This window comes from Camellia sinensis, chromosome 6, assembly GCF_055761805.1.
Source record: "Camellia sinensis isolate YWXY chromosome 6, ASM5576180v1, whole genome shotgun sequence".
Classification (NCBI taxonomy): Eukaryota; Viridiplantae; Streptophyta; class Magnoliopsida; order Ericales; family Theaceae; genus Camellia; species Camellia sinensis.
This window is the reverse complement of record NC_138966.1, coordinates 110,932,669-110,948,505: the sequence shown is the minus strand read 5'-3', so window position 1 is coordinate 110,948,505 and position 15,837 is coordinate 110,932,669. Positions and strand designations below refer to the sequence as shown.

Here is a 15,837-nt window from a genome sequence, read left to right as displayed (position 1 = left end):
TTAATTATTTTTCCTTCTTCGCACCAGTATTACACTTTAAAAATTCTTCAATGATTTGAGATTATATTTCCTAATTCCAACTTATTTGTAATTTTCCCTTCTCTCTCTCTTTTTTTCCTAATGGATTACCCTTGGGTAAGGGTCAACCCTAGGTTGCCCATGGGAACTTTAAGGGTCAACTCTAGATTCCCTGGTTTTTCCGACTTGGCATTTCTTGACATGCTATGATGTATGTGCATTGTGAAACAAATCTCTCTTTTTATTTGAATAGCCATGTGCCAAACCACATGTATCTGCTGCAAACTGTTTTTCCAATGCTTCCTGTGGGCATACGCTGAACTGTCTTCATCATCTGTCATTCAATTAAATTCTTTGATATGTTTGCAGGAGGCAATTTGCTCATCATTAGAGGATTACAACAAGCTAATTGAACAACTAAAACAGGAGATGAACGATGCAACACACGGTGCTGATAACATTAGAAATGATATCAGTGCACTTGCTCAACAATATGCTGTCATTGATTGTGACGAGGACTGTGGGGTAACGATATTCTTGATGTTATTTGCTATAGATCTTTCGTTTTTTTTTTTTTTCTTCTTCTAATGAACTATTATTTGCAAGAGATTGGAAATGTAATCTTTTACTTTAATTTTGCTAGCCTTTGAAATGCTCCAAGAGTTCCTCAGGATTTTTTATTTTTTATTTTAATAAGTACTAGTTTGTTAGGAATCTCACAGTAGAAAAACTTGTCTATTTTATTTGTGTTCATTTTAGAGATATTTTTTCTTTCCTATTTTCTCTTTCAAGTAGGTTGATTTTTGGCTTGAATAATTTTATAGTACTATACCGGAGCCTAGGAAGCATGGATATATATGGATACGGGATACGGGTACGATACGATATGGATACGGCGATACGGCAAAATTTGAAAAACTAGGACACAGGTATGGCGGGAATATGTTCGTAAAAAATGTTATTTTTACAATTTTTAGTAATGTAGCATGCATAAAAATAAAACTTAAAGCAAAAATTTTAGCAATTTCAGCAATTCCAAAAATTCAACAATTCAACAAAATTTCAGCAATTTCAGCAATTCAAAAAAAAATATATATATATATATATATTAATGTAGTTAACCCTTTCAATGATCAAAAAAAAAAAAAAAAAACCGTACAAGGCTCCCTTGATGTTGTCTTTTGAGAAAATAAAAAGTGGGTACTAGTAGCTTAGTTTAGTTGCAAAAAAAAAAAGAAAAAAAAGAAAAAAAATCAAAGGGGTTAGTTTAGTACAGTGAGAGGGAGAGACAGTGAGACAGAGAGAGTGAGAGGGAGAGAGAGACCGAGCGAGAGGGAGAGAGTGAGATTGAATGAAATTGAGCGAGAGGAGGGGAGAGATCGAGCAAAAGGGAGAAGGAGATAGAGAGAGAGAGTGAGATCGAGCGAGAGAGAGAGAGAGTGAGACTAAGATCGAGTGATAGAGACAGAAAAGCGAGAGAGTGAGAGCGAGCGAGCGAGCAAGAGAGAGAGAGAGAGAGTGAGAGTGTGAGAATGAGAGTGAGAGTGAGAGCGAGAGCGAGAGAGGACGAACCTTGATCGACTCCTCCTCCTCCTTGCTGCTGTTCGCGAATGGCGAATGATGACTCCTTGATTGAGTGACAGAGACGACAATGACGACGACGACGACGACGACGACGACGACGACTCTTGCTCTGTTCGAGTTGTTGTTGCTTTGAGCTAGGGTTGGCTTTATTTTATATAACTTTTGTTATTTTACACTTTGATCCATTATAAGTTTGTAAAATTATTTTTTCACCCTGCTGTATCCCGAAAGTATCCCAACCGTATCCCTAAAGTATCCTCACTTATCCCAAATGTATCCGATTTTTTTTTTTTAAAATAAAATAAAAATTGGATACTTCTTTGCCGTATCTGATACGTATTCCGCCGTATTGGACGCGTATCCGTATCCGATACATATCCAACATGCGTACGGGGGCCATTTCGCAGTATCCGTGCTTCATAGACCGGAGCAATAGGAACTTCTAATGCACAATTGGTATTTTAGGAAATCCCCCCCCACCCCCCCGGCGCTCGATTATTGTTTCAATTTCTTTGTCATCATATTTAGTTGACTTGTTGCATCTGTTTATCACTTGCGAGTTTCAGGCTTGTCAGAGGAAAATTCTAACTGCAAGTTGGGACCATCGGATGGCTAGGGGTTATACATCAGTAGGTGCAATGGCCCCTTTCTATGTCTTTCCATGTGGACATGCCTTCCATGCTCAATGCCTGATTGCCCATGTCACAAGGTGTACCCACCGAGATCAAGTAAGCTCTAGAATGATTTCATATACATTTATGTATATTTGTAAAGCTGATTGGGTGTTGATCCATATATCGTTGCTTTAAGTAATTTCATGTTTAAAGTGGCAATGCATGACAATAGGAGGTATTAAGATCCATTAAATCTTATGCTTAACTACACTTGGTACTTGCTCTTGCAAATGTACCACTTAGAACTTAGTTAATATCCTCAAAGAAGGGGTATACTAAAGCAACATTGGCGGCCTACAACAAATTTGGTTTGCAGTGGTTGTTAAAAATAAAATTAGAAAGTTTTAATATGTTCTCATTATCTTGACAACAAATAGTTTTATTAAAATTGAATAAAAAAAATGTGACTAATTTAACACTTTGCCATTAGATGGGAAATAGAATTGCATATGATAACCCATTGTTCAACCCTTGTTCCCCCGGGGGGAGGGCGGCTCTTTGCTAGTGGCCTCCTTGCCCTGGGTGTAGGTGAATCCTTGAACAAAAAGTCTAAAATGCATTCTACCTTTTAAAATAATGACAATAAATTCGTATTGCATCTGTAAATCTTGCATTTTGCATCACTAATACTCATTATACCAGTGCAAAGGTCATGTATCCGTTGAGGTGATCCTAGCTTTTTCTAGTAATGCCCGATTTAGTCATCATATGGCCTATAAGCTAGTTTTGGTTGTCTTACAAATGCCAAATAGAAGCTTATCTAGAAGGGCTCATAGCGTCCCACTTACGGCCCAAAACATAAGTATGAAATTGGCACTAGTGATACAATTTTAAATCTTAGTTCTGCATATGCCGATTAAGTTGATATGACTATGTCCTTAACTAGATCAAAAGAAAAATGTGGTTACATTAGGGGTGTGCACGGGTTGGGTTGGGTTGGGTCAGATTCACCCTAAACCCATCAACCGAACCGAATGTATCGGGTTCATGTTTATCTCAATTGATTTTGATCCATTTTGATTCGAAACCGTATCTTTCCTCAACTGAAATCAGCAGTTGGTTAAGGTCAGTTTTGACAACATATGCATACAACACAAAAAATAGAGGAGTTAAGATGTAGACAAAGATTCCAATGATGGTAGTGGTTTGAGGGGAGATCGGTGATGGGGTTTCGAGGGAGAAGATTGTAGGGTAGCGAGATTTGAGACCAAAGAAAGATAGATGGTATGAGGGAGATCAGAATTGATAACATGATTCATCACCACCACCAGTTGACCACTGTGATTCATCATCATCGTCGGTCGACCACCACAATTCCTCACCACCGTCAGTTCAACAATATGCTATGCAAACCATTGCTTATAGAATTGAGAGAGATCTCTGATGGGGTGAGAAAGAACAGGTTTAGAGAGAAGAACATTAGTGATGAGAGGGAGAGAGTTATGCAAATTGAAGAGGGTTGGTGAGTATTAATTTGTGAGGTGACTTGAAGAGAGAAATGAGGCGTTAGGGTAGGTGATGAGACGTTTGGCAGATCTGTGAGACAAAGAATGAAAGAAAAAATAATGTTACAGTGATGAAGTTGTTTTGTGATTAGCTAACACGTCTTAAAGACCAACAAATTTGATAAGGTGTAATCTTGTAAACCAAATATAGTTTGACACTTGTAAAATTTATATTTAATATATAAGATATACGGTCGGTTTGGTTTTTACGAATTTTCTGATTTTCAATCCGTTGGCCGACCGCCAATTTGAAAAACACAAGGTTTGCAACTCATAGCCGACCGTAGCAGCAGTCGAAATCATCCAATGTTCCATCAGTTCGGTCAGTTTGAACAGGTTGATCAGTTGGTTCGGTTATTTGCACAGGCCTAGGTTACATATTTAGAAACCCAATGATACAACTCCCATATATGAACTTATTTAGAAGTTTTTAGAATATCATCATCCCAAAATCATTCTGCGTAGGCTTGTTTCCATTTCTGAGTTGATCTGACCAAATTTTAACATTCTAACCATGTGTACGTCCTCCAATATATAATAGATTTTTATAGTGGCTCTTGATTAATTTTGTGTGAATTTATTTAGAGTTAGGTTTTGTTAGAAGTGTAATTTCGTAAACAAAGTCCCTTTTGCGTAATGTTTGTTTTATGTACTTTTTCCTTCAAATGAATGTTGCAGGCAAAATATATACTCGATCTTCAAAAGCAGCTTACTTTATTGGGAGGTGAATCCAAGAAGGATTCTAATGGTACCTTAACCGAGGAGGAATCCATAACTAGCATGCCCCCAACGGATAAGGTCCTTATGATGTTTTTCATATGTGTTTAAGCAACTCAAAATTGGTGTTGAATGCATCTCTGCTGTCGAATCTTCTCATGTTCAACAAGCATTATTCTACTGTATTTAGTTTTTTACTGCTTTTGAGATGAGTCAATTTAATTGCAGTGTAAAAAGTCAAGAACATTGCCATAAAGTCGTGTACTCATTTTTGTTGCTTCTTTCTCAAGCCCTTGGTTTTTCTCCAGTTGCTCTTTTTTTCTTTTTTAATTGTTGCTGTTTGTTGGCATTCAAAAACTTTGGAAGTAAAATAAAAAGACTTTAGTTGTGGTACCTATGTGTTAATGGTTGCAGTTTAAGAAGTATGGACATAGACACGTGACATGACACGGATACACAAATTTTCATAAAATATAGGAGACGACACATTGAGGACACATGTAAAACATGTAATTTATATATTTGTTATATGTCATATTTTTTAATATTATATATTTATTCTGTGTCAAATATTTATTCTCATCAAATTTATCAACCTTGAGTATGCTATTTCAGTTGAAAAAAGGGTTAAAAATAGAGCATGCCCCTAGTGTGTTCCTGGCCAACATGTGTCGTTTACTGGTACGTGACCTCTGAAGAGGTGTCTCTGCTTCACAGGTTGCAGCCGGTGAAGTAAATGATGATAATGGTGTTCTTCTTGTTCTTATTTCAATAAAAATGATGGGTTTTTGCTTCAAATGCTTTTGTAAATGAGATAGCATTATTTCATTTGATTTTCTTGTGCCAATTTACTCTAGAATAAATTTCATACCCTGTTGCTGACTGATTCATAAATTGTAGCTTCTTACATAGTGAATTAGATGGACTAAAAAATGTTAATTTGCTTGTACAGATACGCTCACAATTGGATGATGCCATAGTTTGCGAATGCCCATTTTGCGGTGACTTGATGATTCGAGAGATCTCTTTGCCTTTTATCCTCCCTGGAGAAGCACACGAGGCTGGTTCTTGGGAAATAAGGCCACATAACATTGGAGCCCAGAAGAGCCTTTCTTTGGCTGTATGATTGAATGCCTTAATGGATTTGTAGTGCAGGTTATCATTGATCCATGTGCATGGCTGTGTTGAGGGCGTCTTTTAATTTGTGTTTTGCTTTATCGTCTTTATTCTTGGTGGTATATGGTTTCAACAAGTTATGATTTGTGTTACACAGAATGCATTCTTTGTTTTGTTATTGATTATGTATATTTGAGAGGTTATATCTACTACCCTTTAGCTATCAGAGGTATCCATTACATCTCAGGTGTACTCGAGTGTATGTTCCTAATAGTTTGTTGTAGGCTCATCTACAGAATTTTGACAGGGATGCGTTAATGAACTAAATCACAAGAATTCACAATAGAAAACTTTTCTACCAACCCTGTGAATGTGATTTCCATTCGGAGTTCATATGATTGTGATTTCCTTCTACAAAGCCTATATTGTATTGTCTTGTCTTGGCTTGTGTTTTTTTTTTTTTTTTTTTTAATTTCTTCCAAAATCAGTCTCATTTTTTCAATGTGTAACACCTCTACATGTATTGTTGTGAATGGAGTCCCTTTTGATCCTTTGCACGCCCATGTTGTTGTCTTGGTCAAGGAGACCTAAAGTTGTTCTTCCATATTTTTCATAAATGTCGTGTTCCTTTCATGTAGCCATTTTTTTGTACTTATTCCAATATATTCTCAATCATTATGTGTGAAACAAAAAATAAAAAATAAAAAAATTACATTTATTGTTCTTGCAATTTGAAAAAAATACAGTAAGTTATATATTTTTGATATAATTTCACTAGCCTTTTTTGATATTTTAATTCATATAAAATTTAATTTTTTTATTAATAATTTGCGAGTAGTATGAATGAGAAAAATAATATTATTGTGTATTTTTTTTTATTAAATTGTATATTTATCTTTGCTTGTTTATATCTGTACTTGCCATATAGATTTGATGGCTCAAATCTACTATAACATAAATTAGTATAATTTAGTTTATGAAGTCAATTGTATTTTTATTAAATTTTATGAGAGATGAGTGTAATTTATCTCAATACAAATGAATAATGAGTAGCATGATAATGATATATTTCTATAGTTAAGGTTGTTAAAATATATAAAATTAAAGTAATATTTATTAATAATTAATATTGGTTAATAATTGAGATAGAGATGGGAATGATAATTGGGTGGACAAAAGAGGAAGATGGAAAGGAGCACTGCCAACCATGTGGAGTTGGGAGCAAGTGCATCCAACTATAGTTGACGGACTTGACTCTCTCTTATCACACCACTGCCACTCTCCCATAATCCTTATTTTCTCTCTCCACACTCTCTTTATTCAACACACAATTGTCTTATACACTTTATAATGGTAGTGTTATATATATTAATTAATGTACTAACTAGTGTATCAACACTAGTTATGACATGATTATTGACCCCACTCATTATACAAATTATAAATACCAAAAATCTCTTAAATTATGCGACATCATCAATTGATACATTAATTAGTACAATAATTAGTGCATATAACATTACTTATTTTATAATAATAAAATCAATAAGTAATGTGCCATTGATTGTATTATTTAAACAATCATCTTGTATATTTCATTTTATTTATTTTATAAAATATAATTATATTAATTTAATGAATCTCACTATTCATATATATTATTAATATAATTGTAACTGATAAGATAATACATAAAATATAAATATAATTATTTTTGTATTATTGTTATTAAAATTACTCTGATTTTATATAAGAAAAACTACAAATAATTGACCAAAACTAATTACAATGCATGGGAAGCAAGTCATTTCTATGTAGAAAAATACTCTAAAGTACACACTACAAAGATTGTTACTTTTTTTTGTAATAAAATGCTTCACCTCCCAGTTATATTCTTCGTTCTATCTACCAAACATTGAATACAACTCTTGGGTCAAATACCCGTCAACATCGGAGACTTGACCTGACTCGTCGCGCTGAGTTTCGCTGGCAATCAGCTTTCGGGTCCAATCCCGAGTTCGATTTCCAAATTGACTCAGCTGGGTCAACTCAAATTCGGCGGAAATCTTCTCACTGGTACCGTACCGCCCGGTATTCAGCAACTCAAGAAGCTAACCCTACTGAGTTTGGACCGGAACCAGCTCACCGGTACCGTACCGGACATTTTCTCGACCCTGACGGAGCTCCGTTCACTTTCACTTTCCCACAACAAATTTTCCGGAAAAAATCCTTCAACAATCTCAGCTCTAGCACCGAAACTTATATATCTAGAGCTCGGCCACAACTATTTCACAGGACAAATCCCAGATTTTCTCGGAAGCTTTCACGCACTCGGCACTTTGGATCTTTCATGGAATCGATTTTCTGGGACAGTACCAAAATCTTTTGGGAATCTCACCAAAATATTCAATCTCGATCTTTCTCACAATTTTCTCGTCGACCCATTTCCAGAAATGAATGTGAAAGGTATTGAATCTCTAGATTTATCATATAATGGGTTTCATCCGAGTGAAATTCCTAAATGGGTCACTTCATCTACTATAATATACTCTCTCAAGCTCGGAAGATGTGGGATCAAGATCAAGCTTGATGATTGGAAGCCAGTGGAGACCTATTTTTATGACTACATTGATCTTTCCGACAATGAAATATCGGGTAGCCCGGTTGGGTTACTGAACCGAACCAATTATTTGGTGGGCTTTCGGGCCTTGGGTAATCGGATACGGTTCGACATGGAAAGTGCGAAATTTCCCAGTACTTTGAAGGATTTGGATTTGTCAAGAAATTTGGTGTTTGGGAAGTTGCCCAAGGCAATTTCGGGGCTTGAGACGTTTAATGTGAGCAATAACCATTTGTGCGGTTCAATACCGCTGAACAAGTTCCTGGCGAGTGCGTTTTCCGGCAATGATTGTTTATGTGGTTTTCCTTTGTCACCCTGCAAAGCATTGTTAGTAGTTAGGGATGGCAATTTGAAACCGGCCCGACGGGGATCCCCGATCTCGACCCCGATTTAAGCAGTTTTTTTCCGAAAAATACCCCCGACGGGGAGGTGACGGTATTTGAAAATCAATCCCCGATCTGTCACGGGCCGGGGACGGTGATCAGTGTTTGATCCCCGGCCCGGCCCGATCCCCGGCCCCGCCCTCGTCCCCGGCCCCATCCCCGAATTTCCCCGAAGTGAAATTACTTTTATACCCTTTATATGTATATATATAATAAACCCCTTAATTATATGCATATATATATATAATATCTATGATACTAATCCTTTCTGACTCTATCGTTCTCTCTGGCTCCAAGTCCCCGACCCCCTCTCTCTCTCCACTTCGTCTCTCTCTATTCTATCTTCCCTCTCTCTCTTTCAGTAGATCGAAGGGACAGTCGGCGTCGGAGGCGATAACGAAGGGACAGTCGGCGTCGGAGGCAGTCGACGTCGGAGGGAAGCAGTCCGATAGTGTACAGGGGGAAGCGTCGGCGTCGGAGGCAGATCTCAGATCTGTTTGTGACACAGATCTCCTCTTTCTCTCGTCCACTCTCTCTCTCTCTGTGTGTCTCTGTGACACAGATCTCAGATCTGTTTGTGTCCATTTTTTAATCTGTTTGTGTATCTGTCCATTTTTTTTATTTTTTGTTTATAATCTGTTGATATTTTTGTTGATATGTTGATGTTGGTGTTGATGATTCGGTTGACGTTGTCGATGATGATGATTCTCTTGTTGTTGTTGTTGATGATGGGGGTGTTGAAACAGATTTGGGGGCGGGGAATTTTCGGGGTCGGGGAAACCCGATCCCCGGTAGGGACGGGGATGGGGAGGGTGGTAGGTTCCCCGTCGGGGATCGAGGCCGGGGCCGGGGAGATTTTCACAATCGGGATCGGGGACGGGGAGGGTGATCCCCGGCCCGTCCCCGTCCCGTTGCCATTCCTATTAGTAGGAGACTAATCAAAAGTTAATACACTGTGTCTGAATCTTGAGACGAGAAAACAAATAAAATAATAATATAATTCCTCACTTAGGAGGAAAAGGATTGTAATTTTTTATTTTCTTATTTGAATGATTAATGAATAAAACTAGATATATAGCGATCCCGGTATTTCCTGTTGTTATTGAACTTTAATCCGGACTTGGTTCCGTAGATTTGTTGTTGTCTTATCCTCAATTCTATCCCTTACTCTTTGTTGTAGAGCTTTGGGTTGTGTTGGGCAAGTTGGGAATAAGTTGGTTGTGTTTTAAAGCTTAGAATTTTTGCCCAGGCTTTGGTCTCTCCGCTCGAGCGGTGATTTGACGCTCGAGCGGGATTTTGTTGTTGCCTCTCCGCTCGAGCGGCAGTTTGGACGCTCGAGCGTGAATTTCCTTTTCTCAGCATTTTGGACGTCTGCAGAAAATTCTGGATGAGTGCATCCGGCGCTCGAGCGGATCTTTGGACGCTCGAGCGTGAACCTGTGTCTGACGCTCGAGCGGGGTGTTGTACGCTCGAGCGGACCTATTTTTATATCAGTCCGTGAAATCACTTTTTGATCACTTTTTGTTTTCCTTTCTCTCTCTTACTTTTTCGAAACCTCCATTGGAGAGCACCTCACTCTAAAACCTAACTTCTCTTTTAGGATTGATCTAGCTAGAGTGTTTTCCTCACCTTGGGCCTTTGTAAGAAGTGTGTTGATCGTCGAGGGCTTCGTTGTGATCCAAGAAATTTGGGATTTGGAGCACTTTGATTTTGGGTCATCTTCTCTATTTGAGTTCTCCATTTGAGGTAGGGATTCTCCTTGTTCTTTTTCAATACTCCGTCTATAGATAGACATGTGGTAATTTTTGTATTGCATGAAAATTGTATCATGTTGGGTTTGTTTGAAAATCATGAGGAAACCTAGAGTTGGTTGATTAAAAATGGATTTATTGTCTTTGGTTATCCAATGGACTATTTGTGGCGTAAAATATCATGTTGTTGTTGAATTGTAGAAAAGCCCTAATTTACATGTGTCATGTTAAATTAAAGGAGGGGTTTGTTCTTTGGGCAAATATTTTGGGTCTCAAATGAGGTCCTTGTTGTTTGTTGTTGTTGATTGAACCTTTTTGGTCAATGTCGAAAAAGAGGAAGAAAAACCCTAACTTAATAATTATGGCTTAATTTGCATAATTAATTTGGAAGATTATGAAAGGAATGGAAGTGATTTTGGGAAAATGAGAAAAGTGTTTTTGGAATAAGTGGTGGAACATGTTGGTTTGGAAAATTATAAAAGTTGGTTTTGAAAGTGAAGAATGAAACTTTAACTCTATGTGAGTCATAGAAAATAAATATGGGAATTGGATTGTTGTATTATGCATGTCGAGTGCACATATTTGGGGAAATTAATTGGTAGCTACTATGCTTGGGTTGTTGATGGGTTTGGGATCTCATGATAATTGGGTTTGTTAATAGATGTACAATATACATGCATCTAGAGGTTTTGTCCTTGGTCATCGGTGGAGGATGACACGGTTGTGTAGAATTGTCGGGTATGCATTTTACCATTTGATTAATTGAACATCATATTTGATGAAGTGCTAGATACATTATATATATGTATATTTGCTCGGAAGGAGATAGTCATGTGTTCATATACTTTAACACATTGTTGGTGTCTTGATAGTTTATGTATATGCATTATACATGTTGGTTATGCCTTGATGTGCTGTGATTGTTGGTGTTATACCCCGCGCTAATAATCAAAGGTACCGTTACCTTCCAGCTAGCGCCTGGTAAACTGGCTTGTTGTTAATGTTGTTGAGTGGGGTGTATTGTTGGCTTACTACGCACATAGCTAGTAGAGCAAAGTGGGATTGTTGTTGTTTCGTTGTAACTGAAAATATCATGGATTTGATTGGTTACAGTTCGGAGAACCGAGTTACTCCATTGGTTGATTGTATACATGTTGGTGGGTTGTAAATTTATTTTTTTTACAAAGTTATGCATGTATAGTTATGATTGAAATGGAAACGAACCAAAATGTTATTTTTGTCTTTTGGAGAGTGTGGAGGAGAACGAATGTTTTAAAGATAAACATGTTTGAAAAGGTACATCTGAGTATGTATAGGAAATGGAAGAGAGTATCGGGCTTAGTGAGATTACTTCCTAAGTATTTGTTAATGTTATGAAAGATTAGGAATGTGGGTTAATGAAAGGAAAAAGGAAAGATAAACCACTTGTAGCGTTGAATGAAACGGTCGTTTTCGAGAAAAGATCATATATATATATTTTGTATAAACTGCCACATTACTATTCTAGTATGAAAATGAGTGTTCATGATCATAGCTATCTGTAAGTTGTTATTGTTGAGGATCATGTTGAGTTCCCTACTGGACTATATGTTCATCCCACGTTGTTGAATCCTTTTCAGGTATTAAGCAGGTTGAGCTGCAAGATTTGGATCTACTTATTTACTGGCCACGAGGCCTCAGTTATGTTGGCGGAATGCCATTGTTGTAAAAGGGTTACACCCTTCTTCTTGTACCTTAAGTGATGTAAGCCCAAGGGTAATTTATTAAGTATGTTCATGTAATATTTACTTTGCATACGAATGAGAGTATTGTTAATCACATCTACGGATTGAATGTACGAGTTTATTTCCGTATGTTATCCTTGAAATTGAATTAAGTTAATGAACTTGGTAATGACTTCGAGTAATAAAAAGTGGGGCGTGACAACTTGGTATCAGAGCGAGCCAGGTTTGAATACTTTGGGCTCGTGGGAAGTGGTTTTTACCACAGTGGGTTTACTACGTATTGTGAGGACGTTGCATATAGATATCATGAAAGTTAGGACTTATGTGTTGCATTTATGTGAGCATGGGATTCAGTCTTCTGGATAATATTCATAGCCGGTGAACTTACTTTGAGGTCCTTTTGGAAACACGCCTGATCAACGTGGTTTCTGATGGGAATTCCTTGAGAGTTCCGGGATGAGTGGCTATCTTTGTGGACTTGATTCGATTATGTGTTTACATGTTTAGATGATTATACGTAATAGAAATGTATGTTTTGAGACTAAGTGTGTCTTGTGACCTTTTTGGCAGTAGTGTGTGCCTCGGAGAAGGCTATTGTGTTATACACTAAGTGTAATTTATTTTGTGCTTTATAGGATGTCTACACGAGGAAGTAGAGGACGGTTGAGTAGTAGGAGTGTCGGTAGGGGCACAACAGTTCCTTTAGCACCCGCCGTTGTAGCATCGACTGTTGGCGAGGATGTCGTACGTGAGATTGTGAGAGCGGTGCAAGACGCCCTAGCTCGCACTGGGGGTGGTAGCGGGCATGCTCTCAAACTTACTAAGGAGTTCTTTCGCTCCAGTCCACCAGAATTTGTGGGGGAGGCTAAACCGTTGGAGGCAGAGAGTTGGCTAGAGCAGATTACCAAGACTCTTGATATGCTCAAAGTCGAAGATGAGGAGTTGAGGGTTTCTTTGGCGACTTTTCAGTTGAAGAGTGATGCGAGTTATTGGTGGAAGTATGCTAAGAATAATGTGGGTAGCACGTGGGTTGCTTTTACCGAGGCCTTTTTGGCCAAGTATTTCCCTCCTTCTGCTCGGGAAAGGTTAAGGGATCAGTTTTTGGAGTTGCGTCAGGATGATACTCCTGTGGCACAGTTTGAGATGCGGTTTGCTAGCTTGTCGAGGTTTGCTCCAGAGTTGGTGGCAACAGAGGAGCGTCGTTGTTTTGAGTTTGAGAAACGGTTGTGTTTCGATATTCGGGAGAAGGTGGCTGGATCCTTTTGGAAGGATTATTATTATTTAGTTGAGGCAGCGGCCCATGTGGAGGCCATGGTTGCGAGTGATGATGGGGTTAAGGAGGAGACCATTGCGGTAAGTCCTTCGGTTCCTAAATACTCTAGGCTCAGTAAGGGTTGGAGGCGGAAACATGCTCAGTTGGGGGCTGGTTCCTTTTCTTTGTCAGGGGTTTCGGACACTTCTGTTGGGAGGTCCGGGGAGGTGCAGGTTTCAGACCAGTCTCAGAGTAGGGGGTCTGGTGGTTGTTTCGTTTGTGGCCAGTAGGGCCATGGTAGACGTTTTTGCCCTTTGCGTGTGAATTCTGCAAGTGTTTCAAAACCTAGTCAGACTCAGTCGTACCCGTCCAGTCGGGGGCGCTATCGGTACCAGAAATGGTCAGGCCAGGCTTCGGGAGCCTCGCGAGGGGCGACTTATTAAGTAGCCCGATAGTGTATTACCCTGGAGGGGGACTTTTGTGTTGTTGACCGGTGGTGTATTATATGAATCATTTTGATGTTGACCGGTGTACTGTTGGATGCCGAGGCACCATGTTTATGTATTGCTTATGTACGCATAATGTTGTTTGTTTAATCCTCAGGTATTGGGGAGTGTGTATGGGTTTTAAGCTCTCTTTTATATTGAGAAGTTGTTAATGGGGTCAATGATCCTAATGTTGTTGCTTGCTTGGTACCTGTTCGTTGGTTCATGTTTTGGGCCTTGCTAGTTAGCGAGTCCATGGTGACCCGATCAATTGTATAGGGGTAGTGTTCGTGTTGAAATTGGTTATCAAATGTTGGGTATGGTTATGAGTGGAGGCTGGCAGCATTCTTTGGAGGAAGAACAGTTGTGTTCTAGAGTAACGAGAATAGCGTTGGTCAAATTATCCCTCGTGATTGGGTAGTTGTAATTTAGGTTAACCATGTCGGTCTTCGGTTGAGGAGATGAATAAGCTTGCTATCTAGCCATGGAGGGTGGTAATTCCCTTAGAAACAATGTTGGTGTGGTCTGGTTTTAGGAGATCTGGTGGGATTCCAAAATTTGGGGTTTGTGTAGGGAACTCCGTAGTTGGGGTTAGTGGTTTGAGTGGTACATCAGTGGGTGGATCACTGGGTGTCGAGTTCATTGAGTTGTTTAGTCAGCTTGTTGGTATCGGGTTTTGGGTCGACATCGGTCACCTTGAAGTTAGTCTCGTTTGTTGTAGACTTTGTATGTTGGTTAAGGAAAACTGAAACTAATCGAACATGTTATGCCATTGAATCTGACGGTTGATAGAATACATTAACTTTATGTATTGATTGATTGTGTATATGACCTATGTGTTCGTATGCATTGCTTGTGTATGGGAGGAGATGGGGGATGTACTCCACGGTTTAGGGGAAGATGGGGGATGTACCTCTAAACCGGTTAATGGTTAAGGGAAAATGGGGGATGGACCCAGGGATGCAGCTCATATGCTCTCCCATTGTGGTGATGACACAGCTCTTATGCTTGTCTAAAGAAGTGTAGATAAAGCTCATATGCTTATCTTTGAAAGTGTGATATAGTTTTTATACTTATCTGTTGATGTGATGATATAGCTAGTATGCCCATCTATTGTGAAGTGAGAAATGTCTTATATGAGTTACTGTCTCATTTAATTGTTGGCCAGGTTCTGAACCATATTTATGATTTTAAATTGGTTAAGTAAAGGGAGGCGGAATGAAATTGCAAAACCATGAATTTCTTATGCCTTATGTGTTGATAGTATTGTTGTTATTTCTATTAACTATCATTATAGAAATGTTATATTCTGTGTTGGTTGTGGTATCACAGTGTGCGTGATGGTTATTGATAGTGTTATTTTGGAAAGAAATGGAAAACAAAACTTTTCCTAGTATTTGGGCCACCTAAGGGTGTTGTTGAGAAATTGATTTAATTCAAGGGTTTTGAGGATTTTCAAATGAATGATTTTTGGCAAATAAACGGTGGATGATTGTGTTTTGGATAACACCGTGTGGGTGAAAAATGTATACAAAGTTTTTGAGTTTCGCATGGAAAATGCAAAGTTTATTTCGAAATGTCAAAATGTTTTCTTATTATTTACTCAAAAGGTTTGCTTTGGTCGTGTTGTTGCATAGTGACTTAGCTTGAAGCGCTGGTCAGATGTGAGTAAACTGTTTCAGAAGGGTTGATTTTGTTGTGGCTTTTATGCCTACAGTGTCGTCGTTTGGAACGTGTTCCCTTGGTTAGTCTCTTCCTTGGTAAGAGTGGATTAAAGGTTTGTAGTGAGAGTAGTTTCTTTCCTGGTACTCGGGTGTTGGTGTTGTGTGATCAGTTGGCCTTGTGTTTTGGCGTATCATTAATTTCGAGGACGAAATTCTTTAAGGGGGGGAGGTTATAGCGATCCCGGTATTTCCTGTTGTTATTGAACTGTAATCCGGACTTGGTTCCGTAGATTTGTTGTTGTCTTATCCTCAATTCTATCCCTTACTCTTTGTTGTAGAGCTTT

At 38.5% G+C, this 15,837-nt stretch overlaps 1 long non-coding RNA gene and 1 pseudogene across 1 annotated transcript; both read left to right on the top strand.

Moving 5' to 3' along the window:
- Window positions 1-4,456: 4,456 nt before the first annotated feature.
- LOC145792832 (uncharacterized) lies at window positions 4,457-5,979 on the top strand. Its single transcript, XR_014332833.1, has 2 exons — window positions 4,457-4,579; window positions 5,451-5,979. It is a non-coding gene; the product is annotated as an uncharacterized LOC145792832 (long non-coding RNA).
- Window positions 5,980-7,542: 1,563 nt separating this feature from the next.
- LOC145793499 (uncharacterized) lies at window positions 7,543-15,170 on the top strand (annotated as a pseudogene).
- The last annotated feature ends 667 nt before the right edge of the window (window positions 15,171-15,837 follow it).